General features: G+C 39.6%; 1 protein-coding gene across 4 annotated transcripts in view; it reads left to right on the forward strand.

Annotated features, from left to right (window-relative positions):
• Positions 1-5,705: 5,705 nt before the first annotated feature.
• LOC119654172 (innexin shaking-B) overlaps positions 5,706-20,958 on the forward strand; it is a 473,792-nt gene continuing 458,539 nt past the window's right edge. For all 4 annotated transcript variants that reach the window (XM_038059347.1, XM_038059349.1, XM_038059348.1 and 1 more), the window contains exon 1: positions 5,706-6,884. The gene's annotated coding sequence lies outside the window, so the exon portion shown is untranslated. The remainder of the gene's footprint in view (positions 6,885-20,958) is intronic.

A 20,958-nucleotide genomic window follows, 5' to 3' on the forward strand; every position in this document is an offset into this window, starting at 1 on the left:
GAAAGATGGCTCGCGGTTATATAGAAGATGTTGCGTTAGACTAGTGGCTTAACCAGCCATGATTAAATCCGAAATGAGGATATCTGCGCAACGGTGGCTTGATTCAGTGGATGGTGATTTGAATGCTTGGCGACTGCATCCAGCTCAGGCATTTCACAGTGTAAAGTGAGCTGACCTCGCTTCTGAGCGGGACCAAAGTTAAAATAGAAGAAGAAGAAGTTTAAGCTAATTGCCATATACCGGACAGCAAGCTTGACGTACAGTTGTTGACAATACGGGTGCCTCCGCGTATATTATTGATGTTGCAATACCCCATAATAACAACATTGAAGTGCGTGCTCGATGTTGCAGGATTCTCCCACTAGCCTATCACCGGTCAGCACTGCTACAACCCCTCTATATTTATTTTTAAGTAACCACACTAACCCCTAAGCCACCTGGACAGAAAAATGCCTCTATCGCCTCATTTACATATAAATTCTTTCATTTATAAATATAGTCGTGTAATTTTATGTTGAGATTGCTGGGAGTCCTGACTTGGGAAGCAACTTACTTCCTTTCTTGTGGTCCTCGGACTCCGGATTTTGGGTTAAACACCCAAGTTTATCAAATAGTTTACTAACAGTTTCGTCCAGAGCGAGGGCAACTCTTCAGACGCTGCCTCGCCTCTGTCCTGGGAGCAGCTTGACCGAAAGTAGCGACAGGTCCGTCCGTCATCAAGTGGATGCGGACTCAGGACTCCCAGCATCCTCAACAAAAAATTCACTTCGGCCCGGTTTAGGTCTGAACTTACGACGGATTTCACTTCAATATAATTCGCACTCACCCCGTGTTTGCGATTATATATATGATAAATGGAGCGATTAGCACCTGTCGCTACTTCAGGTCACGCTACTCCCAGGGCAGAGGTAAGGCAGTGTCTGAAGAGTTGCCTCTGCTTTGGACGAAACTTTCAGTCAACTCTTTGATAGTCATGTAAGGCATCAAACAAAAGGCTTCGATTGCCGCTATAAATTGATAACATTCTGTGTTAAGTCTCCTTAATATCGCATGGTGGCCAAAGGGTAGTATAGGTCCGTGGATTGGTACCCACGATGGAGCATAAAACCTGGGAAATGCCTGCTGAACCAACACCAACAGCTCTACTACCAAACCCTATCTTCACCTCCACGTGGTGATCGCTGGGAGCTCTTTCTTAACGAAAAGCTGCAGACGGAGAAGAATGAAACCTGCTGTTTTCGGCTTTGAAAACATAAGCGAACGGCTATGCATTCTGCGCTTGCGAGGCAAATTTAGAAATATAAGCCTCATTAACGTTCACGCTCCTACAGAGGAGACTGCAGAGTCGGAGAAGGATATCTTCTATGAGGCAGTAGAACGGACCCTCGAAACCTGTCCCGGATATGGTATCAAAATCATACTTGGGGATATTAACAGCCAAGTAGGCAAAGAGCCCATATTCAGGCGACACGCTCGCTCCCATAGCTTACATCAAAATACAAATGATACCGGACTGCGGATGATCCAATTAGCAGTGTCTCACGAAATGGTTGTTGGAAGTATGTGGTTTGCGCGGAAAGCGGTCCACAAACATACGTGGGCCTCCCCAAATGGGGCCACTTTCAACCAAATTGACCACGTGTTGATCGAATGCCGCCACCTCTCAATATAGACTCGGATCACTATCTCGTTGGCATGGTGCTCCGAGCTCGAATAGCAACACCACTTAGAATCCCCTCTGACAATCAGGTGAGAGTGAACTCTGAAGCCATCCACAACACAACCCTCCGCGGCACCTATAAGAGGGAAATGGATGCCGCAATAACCGCAGTCAACAGAGGACCTGAAGATGAAGCATCAACAAATGATCTTGACAATCACCTGAAGAACGTTATCATGGATACGGCCACAAACATACTTGGCAACAGCCGCAAAACGAGTCGGAACGGCTGATTTGACGATGAATGTAAGCTAGCAACGGAACGGAAGAATGCCGCACACCGAGTAATGTTGCATTCTCAAAGAACGCGGGCACGCACAGAGACTTATCGCGAACTCGGTCGAGCGGAGAAGCGACTTCACAGACGGAAAAAGGAAGCCTGGGAGAACCAACGAGTCTGTGAACTACCAACAAGTCAGCAGAATGAAGCCTTATAGTCTCATCCTGCCGAGACAAAGAGGGAAATCTGATTTCCGACAGAATGGGCATATTGGAGCAATGGGTTGAGTACTTTGATGAGCTACTGAACAACTAGAACATCGGTCCCGCCAACTGAAGACGACAGACAAATACTGCCACCACCAAGTATAGGAGAAACAGTCCGTGCAATTCATCGGCTAAAAAATCATAAGTCCAGCCAATTACACCAAGCGGTTCATCAACCAATGTTCAAGGTATGGGACAGCGAATCAATGCCAGACGATTGGCAACGAGGCATTATCTGTCCCATACATAAAAAGGGAGATATCAGGCAGTGCAGCAATTATAGAGGTATCACGTTGCTGAGTACCATCTATAAGATATTCTCCCCTATCTTGCTAGCCTGGATGGTCCCATACGTCCAGAACATCGTTAACCCATACCAAAATGGCTTCACTCCAGGCAAATCAGCAGCACATCAGATTTTCTCTCTGCGGCAAGCGATGGAAAAACTGTTGGAATATGGACAACAGTTGCACCATCTATCAATCGACTTGAAAGCCGCCTATGATAGCATAGGGTAAAACTGTACACGGCCATGAGAGAATTCGGTATCCCGACGAAATTAATAAAACTGGCTAGGCTGACCCTGACCAATGTACGAGGCCAGATGAAAGGAGCAGGATCACTTTCAAGACCATTCGACTCCAACAAAGGTCTAGGACAAAGGGAAGCCCTATCATGCGAAATTGATTCGTGCTGCTGAGGTAAATGCAAGAGGTTCGACCCTCTTTCAGTCCACCCAACTACTGGCCTATGCTGACGATATCGACGCCATGGAAAGAATAACCCGAGATGTACAATCTGCCTTCATCCAGATCGAGCAGGTGGCGATCGGAGCGAGATTTTGGGCTGCACATCAATGAAAGTATATGGTAGCGACGTCAACACTGAAGACGAACCAACCAACAACATCAAACCGCACTGGTCAAACGGGGAGAATAAAGATAAGAGAATTCAACTTTGAGACCGTTGCTAATTTCCTCTATCTAGGGTCGAAAATCACAAACGATAACATCTACGATGATGAAATCCGCGCACGGTTTTTGTCAGCCAACAGAGCCTATTTCAGCTTACAAAAACTGTTCCGCTCGAAACGTCTCATCATAGGATCTAAGCTTTTACTGGACAAGACAATGATCTTGCCAGTCTTCATGTATTCCTCGGAGGCTTGGGTTCTTAGCAAGAAGAATTGCGAACTCTTGGCCGCGTTCAAGAGAAGAATCCTCCACAGAATTTTTGGTCCCCTACATGAGGATGGACGATTCCGTAGCCTACATAACGACGAAATCTATGACCGATACCATGACCGTCCGGTTGTGGATAAAATCCGGCTCAATAGGTTACGGTGGGCGGGTCACTTAATCCGTATGGATGAGGATGATCCAGCCCGGAAAGTCTATAAAGGCAATATCTATGGTAGAAAAAGAAGACGAGGCAGACCCTCCCTAAGATGGAGCGATGGCGTAGGCCAGGATGGCAGACAGCTTTTAGGGATATCGAATTGGTGGACCTCGGCGCAAAACCGGGGTGTCTGGAGTTCCTGGTTAAGTCAGGCCTAGACCGGATACCGGCTGTTGCGCCGTTGATGATGATGATGATGAATATCGGAATTGGTGTGGTTGGCAATCTCGGCAATTCTTGGGCTATATTCATAAATTTGAGAACTGTTTAAGCTGTTAGTTTGACTAATCATACTAGCGACACCACCACCGTAGGAAAGTCCGGGTGACCAGTTTTAATACTTGTCTGTCCCGCTATTCCCATGGCTGCACGTAAGATCTTATTGATCGTTTATGATTGAGGCTTTTACTGACGCAAATTTCGATTGCGATTGAAAGTGCATCCTGAGGTAAGGGTCCTCTTCGTCCAGCAAGCGGGTTTCTGATGAACGACTTAATATCACCTCAGTAGCTAATCCAAATTTGCAAGGTATCTTTTAAAGTATTTTACCGTTTCACGTTCATCCTTTTGATGATCCGTCTTCAGATTTTCTAGTTTTTTATTGATCTGCGTTTGTTATTTTAACGGTATCACCGCCATTACCGTGGTTGCACAATTATATCTCTAAAAGTTGTCTGGCGTTCTGGCCTAGGCCACCGCTTCATTTGAAGCAGGTTGGCACAATCGATATTGCCCTTGTCCCGGCTGGGTTATCAATCAGCACGCATGCGGATTGGGTGACCTGCCCATTGCAACATATTGAACTGGATTTTATCCACAACGAAATGGACATGGTATCGCTCATAGATTTCATCGTTATATAGGCTACGGAATCTATCCGTTGAAAGCAATTGCCTAAAGGATTTTTCCAATTCGGAACGAACGTGTTAAAGCTAAATATGATAATGATGCTTCAGTAAATAGTAGTTCTGTTAAAAAAGAAATTTGCTTATCGTCTGCAGCTGATTCTTTCACAAAATTCTTTAAACATAATTGATTAGGATTGCGATAAACGCGACGGTAGTAGCCGATAAGTTTTCTTTCAACAATTTTTGGTGTTGTCTGGTAGCACTACATTCTGGGAAGTTTATCTGAACTGCTGCCTGCAAGATTGAAAAGAGAAATTTGCATCGATTTGGCTACTGATGAATATCGTGCCCACTGTGATCATCAAATATGAAAAGCTGTAATTAAATATGATGTAAGAAATCGCAAGATTGAATGAAGCAGATAAACTGAAAGACAAATATTGTTTATGCGTTCGTATAGAAAGCGGCTGGGCTGCAAATACCCTTCACATTGTTACTGTTTAATGGGGCAATAACCAGGGCCTTAGCGATTTGATCAATGTTGACCAATCGTAACGAAAAGCCGCACACTGAAAATCTAAATTGTGCCTAGACAGGACTATCTAATCTAAACATTTATTTTGGAATAATTTCAAGCGACACTTCGGAGCTTATTCCCCCAGTGAGCCGCTTACGCCCCCTCACGTGTTTCCCACCGAAAAGCCGACAAAGCGCCCATCCACCACCCACTGACCACGTTTTCCTTCAAAACAATATTTTGTAAACAAATTCAGGGCGCGTGCGCCGCTTTTCACAGATGTTCGCCGGGAAACTTTCCAACGGGGAATTCGCAAGATTTTCTCTTCGTTGCACCGAATGCTGGCCCAATGCTGAGCTCTTAGGCTGGCCAGCATGCAGGTCGGCAGCGTGGCATGGCATGCACTTTCCATGACTTCCACTCAGAATTTTCCGGCTTTTGAAGCGTGGGGTTTCCTCGAGAACGACTGGAAGAGAGAGCACTAGGTGGAAGGCCGATGCAGTGTGCCTCTCAGTTTTTCCACCGGATGTCGGTGCCATCTCCGTCACGACGCCGTTACAAATTGTCGCAAACCGTGTTTGGGGCCGCTCGCTCGGAAAGCTGCATACGCGGATAGTTTTTCCGGACTAGATGGGTCGGAACTGCAACACGCCGCCTGGTGGAAATTCCATGAAACTCGATGGGCCCATCGACTTGAAAGTGCAGAACATAGGCCTGGTAGCAGTTTTCATTTGTTTTTCCGCGTGCTCGCACACGTAACGGTTTTTTTGGTGTGTGTTGAGTTCATTCCGTCTGTGAGGAAAGGATTTGAGGGATTAATTGTAACGGGGCTTCGCAGATTTTGGGGATTTTCCGGATATGGAAAGGCCAGGGAAATCCATGTGCAGTGAATGCTAGACGACCTAGTGAACGTTAAAGCGGGCGGCCGGACCGATTGGCATGAGATAGTACGAGTACGCGGTACTTTAACCGGATCAGGATCAGGAAGGCCACGGTTGAAGAATAATTTTCCGGTTGATTAGTTAAATTCTCATTGGTTTCATCCGTTTTTCCGTTTCCTCAAATTTCGCTTTTCTGGGTTCGAAGCTTCCTAACAGTTTGGTATTGGAAGTGAATTGTGCTGTAGTGTCTGCCGGAAACAGAGTGAGGTCCTTATCCCAATGAGGGTCACCAGTCAAAATTAACGGTTCACATGAGACCAAGAGTACGCAAAGTATTTACAGTTATTGAACACCACAAAAAACGCGAGTTATGTGAGGCTTTAGCCAAGGATCAAAAGGATTTCCACTTGCATTACATAATTTTAATATGAGTAGAATGTATCGAGTGCATTATGGCAATGCGGATGATGGTAATGACGGTCCAAAAAATGTTGCACGAGGCGATGACGTAAATGGTGAATGATGGTGTGTTTTAGGGTCAGACGCCGCCACCGGTTGTGATGTAATATGCGAATATGACGACAATAGTGCGTTTTTCGGCAAGTGATAGCAAAATGAGAATTTGTCCTTACAAACGGTTTGGCCGATCTGAAAACAGGGATTCGAGAAGGTTTGTGAAGGAAGGTGGCATTCAGTGGAACTGCACGGTGCGAAACCTTGGATAATTTGAATACGCTCGAAGGGTGCAGTGCGACCATGTGTGCCGGAAATTGTGGTGAGTGTGGCCAAGCACTCGGTTCAATCACTTTACAGGAAATTGTTACTCTCATTGGATAGTGATAGTTGTCGGAGTGGAGTTGTGAAAAGACGGAAGTGCTTAACTGTTGGTGCGGTGAAAATTAATTGTGGTGCTTCGGGAACGGTAGCCAGGAACAGATACTACTTGAAGCTCGGCCAAGCTGGGCACATATCGTCGGCTGTATCCAAGATTTATGGAATTAGTAGCTATTTTTGGATTTAATCATAAACTTGAGGTATTTCCATAGAATATTATTTGCCCCTTTGCCTTGATTATATGTAGTTCTGTTAGTGGATTTAGATGTACGCGATTAAAAGTGATTCGATCAGATGGAATGGATATAAATAGTTCTATCTGTTCTATTTTTTCCGAGCGGTGTGGAGAATAAGACCTACTTTCACAGCTGCTACATGGATAGCGGAATCAATTCTTATAATTCCACTTGTTTATGTTTTTTATTCATTCCCAGCGGGTTTCATGCTTTTCATGCTGTTTTCTATTGTTTCGCCGTTTTGAAGATACATCATGGTTTGACGTTACTTTTAGATTTCATTGGACTCTAATTCGAAATGAAAATATAAAAAATTAAAGAGTGGGTGCGTAGGCATTACTATTGTTATTTTGTTAGAAGCATTATACATAGAAGTTAGCATGAACATAATGTTTATGACTTAAAAGATTTTTCTGCGTTTTGTTTTGGGGCCATTAAATTTGATTTTACATTCCTGGCGGTAGCCGTAGGTTGTTCTTTTAAATCTCAAAATTATAGCTCTGAAATTTTTTCTTGATCTTCTCTAATTTCATTTGCAGTTTCTGAATTGTTAGTTGAAAAGCGATCGGATGAGTTTTTAGTTAATACTTGGAAATTCAAATTTCAAAACATTAATTGCATTATTGAGCAACCCATTAGATGCTGATTTCTTTGTTCTTATTTTGTGAATTTTTTCCAATTTTTCTTAAAACCGAATTGCTCAGAAATTCTCGTGTCCTCATATCGGCGAGACTATAAGTTCTGACCAATCTAAGTTCTTCAGAAATGATTGGTAAAGTCTTAAAGCTTAGGCTCCATGTGATAGCCAACCGCTAATGGTACTTTTGGATGCGAAACCAAAGAAATTACTGGGACCACATTTCTATTTGAAAAAGGTGGAAAATGTCTTCTGTATTTCATTACTAATAAATATTACTACAATGAGTGAGGCTATGCTTAGTATCATCATGGAAAATATCATTAGCCAGCTCACGTTTCCGAGGAAGGAACTCAATTTCGTCAATAATATTCATTTTTGCCTGAGGCTTTTTTTTTGTTAACATTGGTATTTCGTTTTGCTTTAGCAAGATTTGACAATACATCTTCATTAAATATTAGGCTTAATTCTGTCGATAGTTGCTTCCTTAATTAATTTTACTTCCATTTTTAGAGCGAGTATTGTTAGACCTATGAGGAACTGTTGTTTATAGGAATTGAGACAAAACTTTTCTAATTTGGGGTTATTTGCCAAAGGATTAGAAAAAACACTTCATCTAGAAAAACGGTACACTGTCGAACAGGTCATGTTGCCACCTTTTGGCATTAATGACCTACAAAATGGTAATCAAAGTAATTAAAAAAGATAAAAATATACCTTGTCTTTATTTGAACAGGCTTAGTAGTCCTGCAATAAGCATACCTTAGTGATCTGCAGCTAGTTGGCATGTGTTTGACTGATATCATAGTGAACGTCCAATGGAACCGCTTTTTTATAATTATTCCCTTTTTAGAAACCCTCGTTTCTGTTAAGGTTTTGTTTGCAAAACAAAACCTTATTAAAATCGATTAAATGTCTGTCTGTATGTCACACGCATTTTACTCAGAAGCAGCTTCAGAGCCAGCTATACCGATTGACACGAAATTTAGTGGTGGTATCAAATGAAGGGTCTTGATTAGTATTTTTCGATGCGGTCTTAGTTTTGTTAGAAAGGCGGGGAGTGGGAGGGGTCGAAAGTGATGATTTCTTTAACGGACCCATTCTCAGAAACTACGCAACCGAAAAATCTGAAAAAAATCGTGATGCTGCCCCTATATATTGTCCAGGCCTCAAAATACTTTTCATATCGATATCTGCTGAAATTAAGTTAATAATAGTATATTATCATATTTTTGTAAAAATTGACTAAAAACTTCCTTTAAGTTTATCCTTGAGTTATAAAAGTTTGTGGTAGTAGCACACTGTGTTGTTGTACATATCTCATATGGGTGTCATATTCCTTCACCATTTGAGAATAATCTTATGATCGCACCATCTTGGATTTCATTGGAAAGTTGTCCCCAATAGATGGATCATGATGACCACTCAGAGATTAGAGTTCCTGCGCTTCTTATATTTATCAGCATTTAGCTCCGGAAACATTTCCCTGCAGTCCACCTAATTATTCTCTACCTACATTATACCAATTTATTACAGAAATTTTTGAATAAAGACATTAATTCAGTTTATATGCAAGGAAAGGTGAAAAATATGTTGCCAATTTTATTGTTGCCGTTTCAAATTATTTATATAGGCATTTAAAATATATTTCTTCAGATCAGTCTTTTGATAGAACCAAATGGCGAAATATATGACGACGAGCCGGCCCCGCTTGTTACTTGTTAGAGAGTTTTTGTCTGATCCACTTATGGACCAGCTTGTCCTAAGCCTAGATCTTAGTTGCTAGTTAATTTAATTATTTACCTAGTTAAGCCAAAAACCGAACTGTTGATGTTTCCTAAATTACCCTTTCCTTTTTCCTTTCTTTTGCCTCCCGTCACTTGTGGATAATAAAACTTTACAATGCGTCCAATTTACGGAAGCCATTAACCTCCTTAATTATCCTTACCCTCCGTTATTGCATGTTTCTACTCGATGGCATTTGCCTGCTTTTCGCTTTCGCGAAAAATAAAATTGGTGCAGGTTTTCTGATAGATTCCGCTTTTCTCGCTGTCATCCTTGAGGTCCTTGATGTTCCTAATCATGTTTTCAATTCATTTGGTATGCTTGTAGGTATCACTTCGATGTCGCGTTTCCTTGGGGTATTTTTCGCCTAGCAGGTTATTTGGGAATGGATGATAGGAACTCGACGTTGTTTGGATGGTTCTCCTTGCGTAAAAAAGTCGTCAGGTTATTTCTTTCCACTTTTGTACTGATTATTCCTTCAACCGTCTTCCCGCTGTAACCGTTTTTTGACGAAGTTTCAATAATGGGGCGTTTCTCATTGTTCAAACGTTCCTCTGATAAAGGTGTGGTTAGCATGCGATGGAACATTGCGTCGTACGATGCCATTTAATGTAAGAATGAGTGTTGTGATGTTGCTGGAATCGTCGTCTACGTGCATGTTGTTTTCCGGTAAATGTTGAATTCGATTTTTCCTTTGTTGTTGATGATGAGTAAATCCAAGAAGGGTAGTTGATGGTTATGGTGAAAGTAATGCTCCTGTGGTCCGTATTCAGTTTTTTGAGTATGGTTACAAGCTGGTTTCGTTTCTTCATTGTAAAAACGACGTCAACATATCTGGCCCAGAATTTTGGTATAATACAAAGTTGCTCTATACTTTCCTCTATTTGCTCCATGATGATTTCCCTGATATTTGGTGATACCGGATTACTCATTTATTGTCATACCTTCCTTCTCTATTCCCATGATGATTCGTCGATAATAATTAGTTTTTCCTTTGAGCATGCCAGTGGTTCCTTTACTGGTATACTAGGGAAGTGAGCTTTTATGTCAAATGTAACCATACCTTCTTCAGCCGAGTTTCGAATTTTTTGAATGAGTTCTTCTCTGTTCCTTACGGTTTGTTTTCCCGTTTATGCCTCTAGTCCGCTGAATCTGCAATAGCCATCGTGCTATTTTCAGTGTTGGAGAATTTGCCGCTGCTATGATCTCACGCATCTCATTACCTTATTTGTGTACTTTTGGTAAACATCGTCCTAAGCGCTGCTGGATTCTTTATTATGTTTTGAGCATTCTTTTAGCTTTTTTTTATTCGATTTATGGAGTCTGGTAGTGAATCTGCTCTTAATTCGTGGAAGCTTCCGTTTTCCAACTTTTCTATGTCCGGTTTGTCGTAATCATTTCTGTTCATAATCATTATTTCGTTTCCTTTATTGGCTTGAAGGGAATAAACAGGTTTGCTCTTCAATTCTTTCACGATTCTTTCATCTATGCTCTTTCCTTCCATCCTGCTGCTTTTTCTATTATTCGCGCTATTGGTTTTCACATCTTATTCTGTTCCTTTTCATATTTTATGTTAGTTTCAATGTCGATGATGATTTCTTTACTTAGAATTTGTAGGGCGAGATTGAGATATGATTAAAGAGCTGTAGTTGTGCTTCCAAAAATGTCTTTGAAGATTTGTTGACGACGAGATTCGGGATGCTTTTTACTTTAGCCTTGATTTCCAATGGCTTCTTGCATCTTAAAAGCTTCAGTTTTCTCGTGCGGATCGCTCGTTCGGTTCGGTTTTTTGTTTAATTCTGTTCTTTTTTGGCCTTTCGGAACCGAATGGTACACAAATATAAAGTTACGATTTGATAACCATTCCTTCCTTTGACTATCAGTCTTTATATATCGGTCCAGGCTGGACAAATTATAGGCGTCCAGTGCTTTTATTGCCAATCATTGACCAGGCCTATAACATGGAATGGATACTTAAGCCGTTTTACGATGCAATCTTCTTTAAATTTTTCAACAGGTCTTCTTCTCACAAAACCTGATTGGTCAGTCGATGAATACACCGATAATTAATTCATCAGAAAGGCAAACTCGGGAAAGATTATTGAGTTTGAATTTTGACAAATAGAGACTACATGGAAGCTAAATGGTTGATTATCTTTATTAAAATGAAGTCTAGCCACCCTTTTTCAAATTCAAATTCAATTGAAATGTTATTTGCAACTATCCAGGCACTTTATCGTCATCGAAAACATAAAAAGTGGTTTCGTTGGATGGACCTTAACAAAAAAAAACCCAATTTTTCTACACGACATCCAGCTGACTTTACTGATATTGATATCTTGGCATCCTGAATTTGTCCCATTATGGTCACTGAAGAAGCCTTTCTACTTTGGACACAAATATCCCTTATTTTCTTCTCTAGCCAAGGATAACCTTTTAGAACCACACTTGCTATTCCATTTGATGTTAATTGTAATTCTGCACCAATTTTCTCTTTGATTTTGTCAGTGTCATTTTATCGCAGCCGCGAAACTTTTGATATCAATGCAGTTGAGTTGTCAGTATTGGTTTTCAACTTTTTTATCTAAAAAATTAACATTATATTTTTTTCATAAATAAACTAATTCAAAAACAAAAACTAACTAATAAATAAATGGATTCTAATCACGGTGTAAAAAAACACTAAACTTAATTAAAATCAATCTAAATAATATCAAAACCAATGTAGAACATGTGTACCTCCAAACGACTTTATATGGCAAAATAGCAGTGTTCAGTATAAACTAGGTTCAAAAATGCATTGTTACCAGAACATTGAAAAAAATTCCTTCTGTATAAAAACTACCCGTAATTGTTTAAAAAAAACACAAAACATTAAATTTATTTGATCACCTTCAAAGTGATTCCCATTGTGTGCAACACGGTTGTGATAACGGCTAGCCCAATCTTCCATAAATTTAGCGTAGGCCGAAGAAGGTGTGGACTCCAATTCACACTGTGAATTCCCTTTGATGTCTTCAATTGGCTCAAAAAGGGCTCCACCGAGTGGTAATTTCCGTTTGGAAAAGAGAAAAGAGTCGCATGGAGCTCATCCCTTGTAATGATGAGTTTCAGGAAGTCTGGTCCACGGAAAATCATGCAAAAATTTGAGTTCTTTCGGAACCAATCCAGCAGTGATGCATTTCATACCCAAAACGTTGGTTAAAACACCATGAACTATCATTTTATCAATGACCAATTCATGAACCAATTTTTTAACAAACAAATCAGATTTTTAAGCACTAATTTCTTTATTTTGAGGATGTTATCGTCAGTGGAAGAGGTGTCACACTCTTCTTCGAATGATTGGAACCACTCGTATGCTTGCATTTTCGACAATTTCATGGACCCATAGATCCACTAATATGCATTGAGCTTAATTGCAGAGCGGAACGTCTCTACATACAAAGGTGTCACCTTATATAATTTGTCAAGTTTGGATCATTTCTTCTTGCTAGTATCGAATTATCGTTTAGGTGTAGGTTTCTTAAAAATCAAGTCAATTGGTGAGTGCCATAACATTACTTTCACAAAACCTTTGCATCGGTTTTTACAAATTTTAAGCTCTTAGAGAAAACTCTTTCAGGAAAATTCGAGTGATTAGAGGAAATGTAGTTTGACAGAATTTTCTTATGGTTTTCTTTTCTAATAAGTCAGCACTTTCTTTTAATATTTTTTTCCATAGCATAAAGTTTTTGTGGTTTTACAAATTCGCCTGAAATACGTGTCATAATTTTTGTGTAAATATTTTTGATACAACAATGATCTTTACCTTGATTATCATAGGTTTTTTACTGTTTAAAGAAGTTTGATGAGTAAACATGATATGCTTCCTAGGTTCCGAAATATCTTCCATACCGATATCTGTTCAAATAAAATTGAAAATAGTATATTACTATAATTTTTAGTAATTGGCTGCAAAACCCCCCCCCCCCCCCCCCTATATTCACCTTAGAACCACAATTTTGCAGTGATGCAGGCCATAGCATAAAGCATGATCCTACCAAGTTTGGCGTAAATCGCACTGTTACTAACAAACTTATGGTATGTAAAATTTTTCGATCACCCGAAAGTGGCTACTCTCACTCGCGAGTACAATGGGCCAACACGGCCTGAGTGCTCAGAAGCTGTAGCTTCTCCCCCACCATACACATACACGTCTAACCTCCGGTTTCCTGACTTGTTTTTTAATGGGAGACTTTCTCCGTAGCAATATATTTTTCTCCTGAAGTCCAAAATATAAGAATGAATTTATAGCTTTAACAAAAAATATGTGGGACTCGCTTTGTCTCTTTATTACTCACTCATACCAAAGGTCTGGAACAAAAAATTTAAGAGCTGGTTTGATTCTTTTAACTTAATTTTTGATGCGCTGAATCTGAAAATTAATTCCGTTTTGCTGTAGCACGACACGGTTTTTTTACAAATTGGATATCCTAATGATATTGCTCGAAAGAGATATAAATCACACACTAAAGTATATGAAGTCATGTTTATTATTTCAAGGATTACTTATAAATAAAAAGAGCTTGTGAACTTACTTAAAATCGTTGGGGCTTCACTGTGAGGCTCCTCTTGGTCTTATCTTATCTTATGAATAACATCTGGAATCTCCCTCTGTACCATACAACAGTAGTCTCTCATTATGATTACGCTTCAAATTTCTTGATATTTCCTTTCCACCCTCTTGATATCTTGATAGTAAGTTTGGAGAAAAAGTACCCCTAGGCTCATAAGACAAGCCAAATCTTCAAAAGACTTTACCATTCTTTTCACTATCTTTTTGGAATCAGGATCTTTATTGTTACCGAAAAGTTACTTCACAACACCGCTTAATACAAACTATCCCTATCTCTGAAGATCTGTCATGATGTTGGTAGGCTCTTGATCCATTAGAAGTCTTCCTATATCTGACAAGTGAAAAGTACCTTCCTTCAATTTCGCCAACAGGAGAGGGAAGAGATTTGACAAACTATTTTGTATTGGCTAGCTTAATATCTAGTGATATCAACCATTCTTTCAGAACATTGTTTTGTCCAATCGTAAGTGCCCTTGGCTCCCAATTCTCTATTGACCAGGGATTTTTTCGGTCTCGCAAGTCCCATAACCATAAAAACCAGCAAATATAGTGTTACTAGCTTATTGCCCAAGGGACATATAGCACATCATGTTTAAATCGCCGCACATCTGTCAAACTTGAGCATATTTGAGTGTTTGAAGAATCACTCCGAAGTTCTCATAGGTTTCTTTCAAAAAACCCAAAATGTCCTACAAACATGGGAGCATAGGAACCACTGTTATAGAGCAAAATTGCTTTTAGGCTGTATTCCGATGGCTAGATAATGACAGCCATTGGGTGGATTGATACTTGATTTTAAATTGAACCATCAAAACTTTAATGCCACCATAGTAAAATAGATTTTCTTCTTGGGTGAAGTAAGGCTTAAAATTGTCATTTTATCAAACTAAAAGCACTCTAATTCACAGAAAGACAAGAAAGCGCAATATAGAATCAAATTTAACAATGCGAATTCAATTAATTTTTATTTACCACCTTTCAATAATATTATTTAGTATAATAAAACAAGTCGGGGGACCGGAAGCTGGACGCTTCAGTTATGAAAGGTTTTGTATATTTCTTTTATAAAGACATTTCAGTGTGAATTTGTCCCATTAGTATGTAATACGTAATATATGCATATATTATGTCAGAATATCCACTTTCGATTGGTATTGACATTCAAAATATTGAATTTCCAAACTTTGATTTATTATAACTTTGTTAGTAATAATGTGAATTCCACCAAACTTGGTAGAATGAAGCATTATATTATAGCCTACATTACACGCGGTACTAGGATGAACAGGCAGGGGGCCCTGCAGCCAATTACTGAAAATTATAGTAATATGCGATTATTAACTTTTTTTGAAGGGATATCGATATGAAAGGCCTAATCAGATACAGTGGCAGCCTCTTGATTTTTTCCAGATTTTTCGGTTGGGAAGTTTCTGAGAATGGCACCGTTAAATAAGTGACCACTTTCGACCCTCAGTACCCTTCGCCTTTCCTACAAATGTCAAAACTAAGACCAGCTTCGGAAAGTACTAGTCATTTGATATCCCACATGACTACATTTGGTCAAAAAAAAAATTACGCCACCCTTTTGCATATATGGGAACCTCCCCTTAAATTCGACGCAAAAGGATGTAACGCACTGTATGCGTGAGCGTTCACAGTTTCCACCTTTCCATCAAATTTGGTGTCAATCGCCACTACGGTCTCCGAGAAAAATGCGTATGACGGACAGACGATTTTAACAAGGTTTTGTTTTACACAAAACGTTAAAAATAGGAAAGTCCTAAAAAAGTCAAAGTTTTTGAACCAGGGTATACTTTGTGCTTGTTCTGTTAAAGACTACAAGGGTATGGAGTTGGCATTGGAATATTTGCACCGCACTAATTTCAATATAACTATTTATTGGGGCTTGCATGATTTATTTATGATAGTTAAGGTTATTTTAGTAACTGATTCGAGATTTTATAACTGACTTATTTCAGTTTTTTTGATAAAAAACAACTTTTTCGCTACTCACTATTTGTGGCATACACAAGTATTTAAAGACAAGAATATAATACTGGACTCCTCTACGGTTAGGACTGTTTTCCACTTGATGTAAATGATGCAGAACTATTGGATCGTCGGAAAAAAGTGGAAACGTGTTAGAATTCTACTATCTGTTAAGCTATATCTGGCAAGGGACTTTCTTAACGATGAAAATCAATTTTATTGGATCTTTGTGGAGTAGGAACTGAGGAAATTTTAATGACGGGAAACTAATCTGTCTTCCTGTATGATATCGACTGAGAATTTAACGTAACTGTGCCACCTCAAGGTGAAAGTGACGTAGCAGCGCTGGGTTTGGCTCATCCTAATTTTTGATGTTATTCAACCTGAGGATATAGTTGGCTACTTAAAATGGCAGTATTACCTGCAAACGTTGAGGTTGTAAGGTTAAGTCCACCTCGTAGGTCCTAAGTGTAGATGAGGTGGGGAGTCGGTCTTAGGACCCGGCTACAACTAGGATACTGTAATTGTGAGAAATGAAGCTGTTGAATATCATCTTGAATTTAGACTCCTAGAGGAAAGGTTATAAATTTCATGCAACTGTACTGGAGGAAACTCCTTTAGTTGTGATCTTCCCAACATTAAGATATCATTCCAATCTTCGAAATTTTCCAAATTTCGGGTAATAGACGAGACGTAAAATTGCAATAAATATGCGGGTTATGTGGGTGATTGCAATTCCCGGCAGTTCGAACAACATTTTTTCTGTGATTCGACCATTCAATGAAGCTTTATTCCGGTCCACTAGCTCTTTAGTGATTCAATGGACACCGTATTGAAGCTGAAACATCGTTTCACACTTCTCTATTGAAACTTAACCTAAAATGAACTGAACCGAATGGAACTTAATCTAGGTCTTCTTCTTGAGTGCTTGGGTTCGAACTAAGTACCATAACTAGTCGCCGAAATATGCATATCTGGGAAAACTGAAGAAATAATAAAGAACAAGTCGGGAAACCGGAAGCTGGACGCTTCAGGTACGAAAGGTTTTGTGTATTTCTTAGTACGTAGCATGTAATATATCCATATATTATGTGAGAGTATCCACTTTCGGGTGATATTGACATTCATAGTCTTCAATTTTCAAAGAAGCAACAAATTTGAGGTATTATAACTTTGTTAGTAATAGTGCGATTTCCACCAAACTTGGTAAGATCATGCTCTATATTATAACCTATATCACTGCAAAATTTCATGGTACTAGGATGAACTTAAGGGGGGTTTCTAACCACTTACAAAAAATTGTAGTAATATACTATTATTAACTTTATTTAAACAGATATCGGCATGGAAGGTATTTCGGAGCCCAGGCACCATATAGTGGCAGCCTCCTGATTTTTTTCAGATTTTTCGGTTAGGTAGTTTCTGAGAATGGCCCCCGTAAAGAAGTGATCACTTTCAACCCCCCGCGCTCCCCACCCTTCCAACGAATGTCAAAACCAAGATCGGCTTTGAAAAGTACTAATCGAGACCTTTAATTTGATACCCCACATGACTATAGTTGATGAAAAAAAATTTTACACCCCCCTTTTGCATGTATGAGGACCCCCCCTTAAATTCGACGTAAAAGGATGTAATTCGCTGTATGTATGAGCGTTCACAGTTTCCACCTTTCTACCAAATTTGGTGTCAATCGCTATAACCGTCTCCGAGAAAAATGCGTGTGACGGACAGACAGACAGACAGACAGACAGACAGACAGACAGACGGACAGACAGACAGACAGACAGTAAACCGATTTTAATAAGGTTTTGTGTTTACACAAAACCTTAAAAACGAAGACGGTCTTTGAATTTTTGTTTTCAAACTCTTCCCAGTATTCCTTAAGATTTTCTTTATGAAACAAGAGGTTCGATCTTCCCACATTGTACTGACTAATCCTGTTTGCATTACACATACATATTTGCAGTTGTTTTACTTGCTTTTGGGGAATGAAATGTAAATCTGGGTCTAATTATGAATCGTTTCTTGCATCCAGACCATGAACTTAATTGTTTGAGTTATTATAAGGAGCAGCCCTTTCAGATTGTTGTTGGGGCTTTCATGTTTTTTCACCCTACCAAATATCTACTAAAAGTATTTGACCAGTTCTATTAGGCTGTCGTACCTCTTTTATTTGGACGTTTATACAGCATTTGAAGAAATAACTGAAACATGGACCTTGGCCAAATGGCTTCTGATTTAGAAAGAGAGGAAAGTATACTTTCACTCGAAGGCTCCAAGCGTTGGTCAACATCTGTTTACGCCATATCATTGGAGTACGCTGGTCTGATACTATTTCAAAAGAAAAGCTTGGTCGGCGCACATTTCAGTCATCTGGGGGCGAACTGGTCGAGAGTGGTAGCAGTGGATAGGTCATACATTAGGGGAAAACTATTTTAGGAGGTTTTCATAATCGACGCTTTTAATACATAGATCATTAACTTAGCTATCCTAGAATACGCTGCAGAAACTTCAAAGCGAAATTCGTGTTCCTTTAGATTTTATGAGCATAGAACCGAGCGATTATCGGGTACAGACTCAGCGTCGAGTGCGCAGGAGGTAGTCACTTGATATCCTTAAAAAATCGTGTGGCGTTATGTAAATAGCGTATTTATAAATACTTGGCGTCCGTCCTTTGTACGAGTACTGTATGTGGTTTGTAATTAAATGTGATAAATGTCTTCATATCCGAACGACGACTTTTCCAAGAATTTTCTTCCCAACACGTTTTTGTCAAAATGACCGGGAACTTTACCAATGAACCATGATTCTTTACAAAATTATCAGCAACATGAACCCACATTCGTGATAATATCATATTGTTCAGGGTGCTGATTTTGCATAAATAGTTAGAAATGGATAATGTAAAATTTAGCCCTTTGGTGTCAGATAAAAATAGGAGGCGCTATACGTCCAACAGTTGGAGAACTACACTCTTGACTTTCAGCGGAATAATGTTTCGTAATCTTGTTCATTTTTAACTTAAATTTCTGAGAAAAAATCCCAGAATTTTCCATTTCTAGAAAATATGAATGTGGCCATGTAACATAGACAAGGGGTAAGTCTTTAACCTGATAAACACATAATTCAGTTCTCTCGGAAGCCGAGGGAGTATAGCTGAAGCACTAAAACTGTCTCCGAAGCTCCAATCATTAAAAAGTCGTCTTTGGAATGCAAAAGCAAAAGGAATTTTGCACCAGACCCCTTGTAGTCGGCTCCTATAGTACCATATCGATGAATTATCCTAGGAACAATTTTTGTACTCCGTCAAGAAGGACGAAAGCGGCAGAGCGTATCCTATGTCACAAAGAGACGGAATCAGCTCTCAAGGGCACCTTAGAATTCTTGAAATCACTCCAGACCGAATAAGGGAAAGTGTCGCAATACAACATGTCTTTGGGCTGTGGCACTCAAAAAGGCTAGCCACATAAGAGCTTCCTGAGCATCGCATTACCTGTCCTTCGCAGAACTTAAAAGAATTATCGTTAATCACCTAATGTGCCATTAAAGTACATATTATGAAAGATAATATGGAGAATGAAAATGATTTGAACTTTATTGGCTCCAGGAATCCTAGTCATTGTGCTCGTACATATAATATGTACCCAAAATCTTTTTATTCCAATGAAGCAAACAAATATCAAAACAAAAATAGACGAAAAAATTATTCGAGTTTTCGTATAGTTCGTTGTAGTTCACATTGAAATTCCAGCCAAAAATATGAATTTTCCATTTGTTTCATTTGCGGAGTCCCAACCTGTTCCGATGAAATGGGAAGTACCCTGCCAATTGAAAATAAAAGAAATGCTTTCTCAGCGAAAAGTCAAGATGGTCCTGTGTACATTCCGCGCGCGTCTCCTCCACATATGATGCGATGTTCGCCATGTACCAAAGTAATATGCATATTACCAACTCTTGAAATTTTATGAGAAAATGTGATGTAAGAAAGGTTTTTATTGATATTTGATAACTGTCGGATGTACTGGATGCTGGATGTTTCTCATACATATGAATACACAAATGACATGAACTTGTTTCATAACAGCAATTTTATGTTCTCTTCCACCTTGAATATTTTTAAAATTTTATAGAACATAAGGCGGATAACGGCTCACGCTTTTTGAATTAAACTAATTTATTGATGTTTTTGAGTCTACTTTAGGACCAATCCATATAATGAATTAATATTTCATGTTTGTGCGGAAATAAGTGCAAATTATATTTGAAGGACTCTCGCGAGAGGACAAATTATACTTTTGGAGCATTTCTGCAGTTTAGGAGCAAACCAACCTTTGCAATATATATACATGGTTGCCATTCACCCTTTGGTTGGGTATAGAGGGCCATCCACACCTAGGTCCAGTCGTTCGTCATCTAAAATGTGCTTCAGATCCCCCACGATTCCATCTCTACGGTTCTGCGCAAAGTGCCCTTGGGGTGATCCGCTCGTCCGCAAAGCAATTGCAGCCCCCTGAAGTGTGATATATCCATAGGCCTTTCCATGTGGTACTTCCATATAGCAACACAGGAAGAACACTACCACAGAACAGTCTGAACTTGATCCTGGCGTTTAAATACCTGCATTTCCAGAATTTAGAAAGCGGATCTAGTGCTGTTAATGCGTCGGGTAACATCCAGTTCGGTGCCACCAATTGCAGAAACCACTCTCCATGACCCATAGAGAGAGCTAGCAGATGTCATCAGCGCACTGGCGGTGTTTGAGGAAAGATGTCACAGTCCATTGAATTTCTCAGTCCTTCGGATAAGGCACTCAAAACTCTTCTTTGGGATCTTGACGATCATCTTTTTTTACCACTCTCTTGGAAAGTTCTCGGAATCCCTGGATTTTCATACGAGTGGAAGCAGCAGATTCGCTGTAAGTGCAGGTACAGCGATAAATAAATCTGCGGGGTGACTGCTGAACCCAGCGGCTTTACTCCGTTTGGGTGCATTGAAGGCCGAAATGACTT

This window comes from Hermetia illucens, chromosome 4 (genome assembly GCF_905115235.1).
Source record: "Hermetia illucens chromosome 4, iHerIll2.2.curated.20191125, whole genome shotgun sequence".
NCBI classification, from domain to species: Eukaryota; Metazoa; Arthropoda; class Insecta; order Diptera; family Stratiomyidae; genus Hermetia; species Hermetia illucens.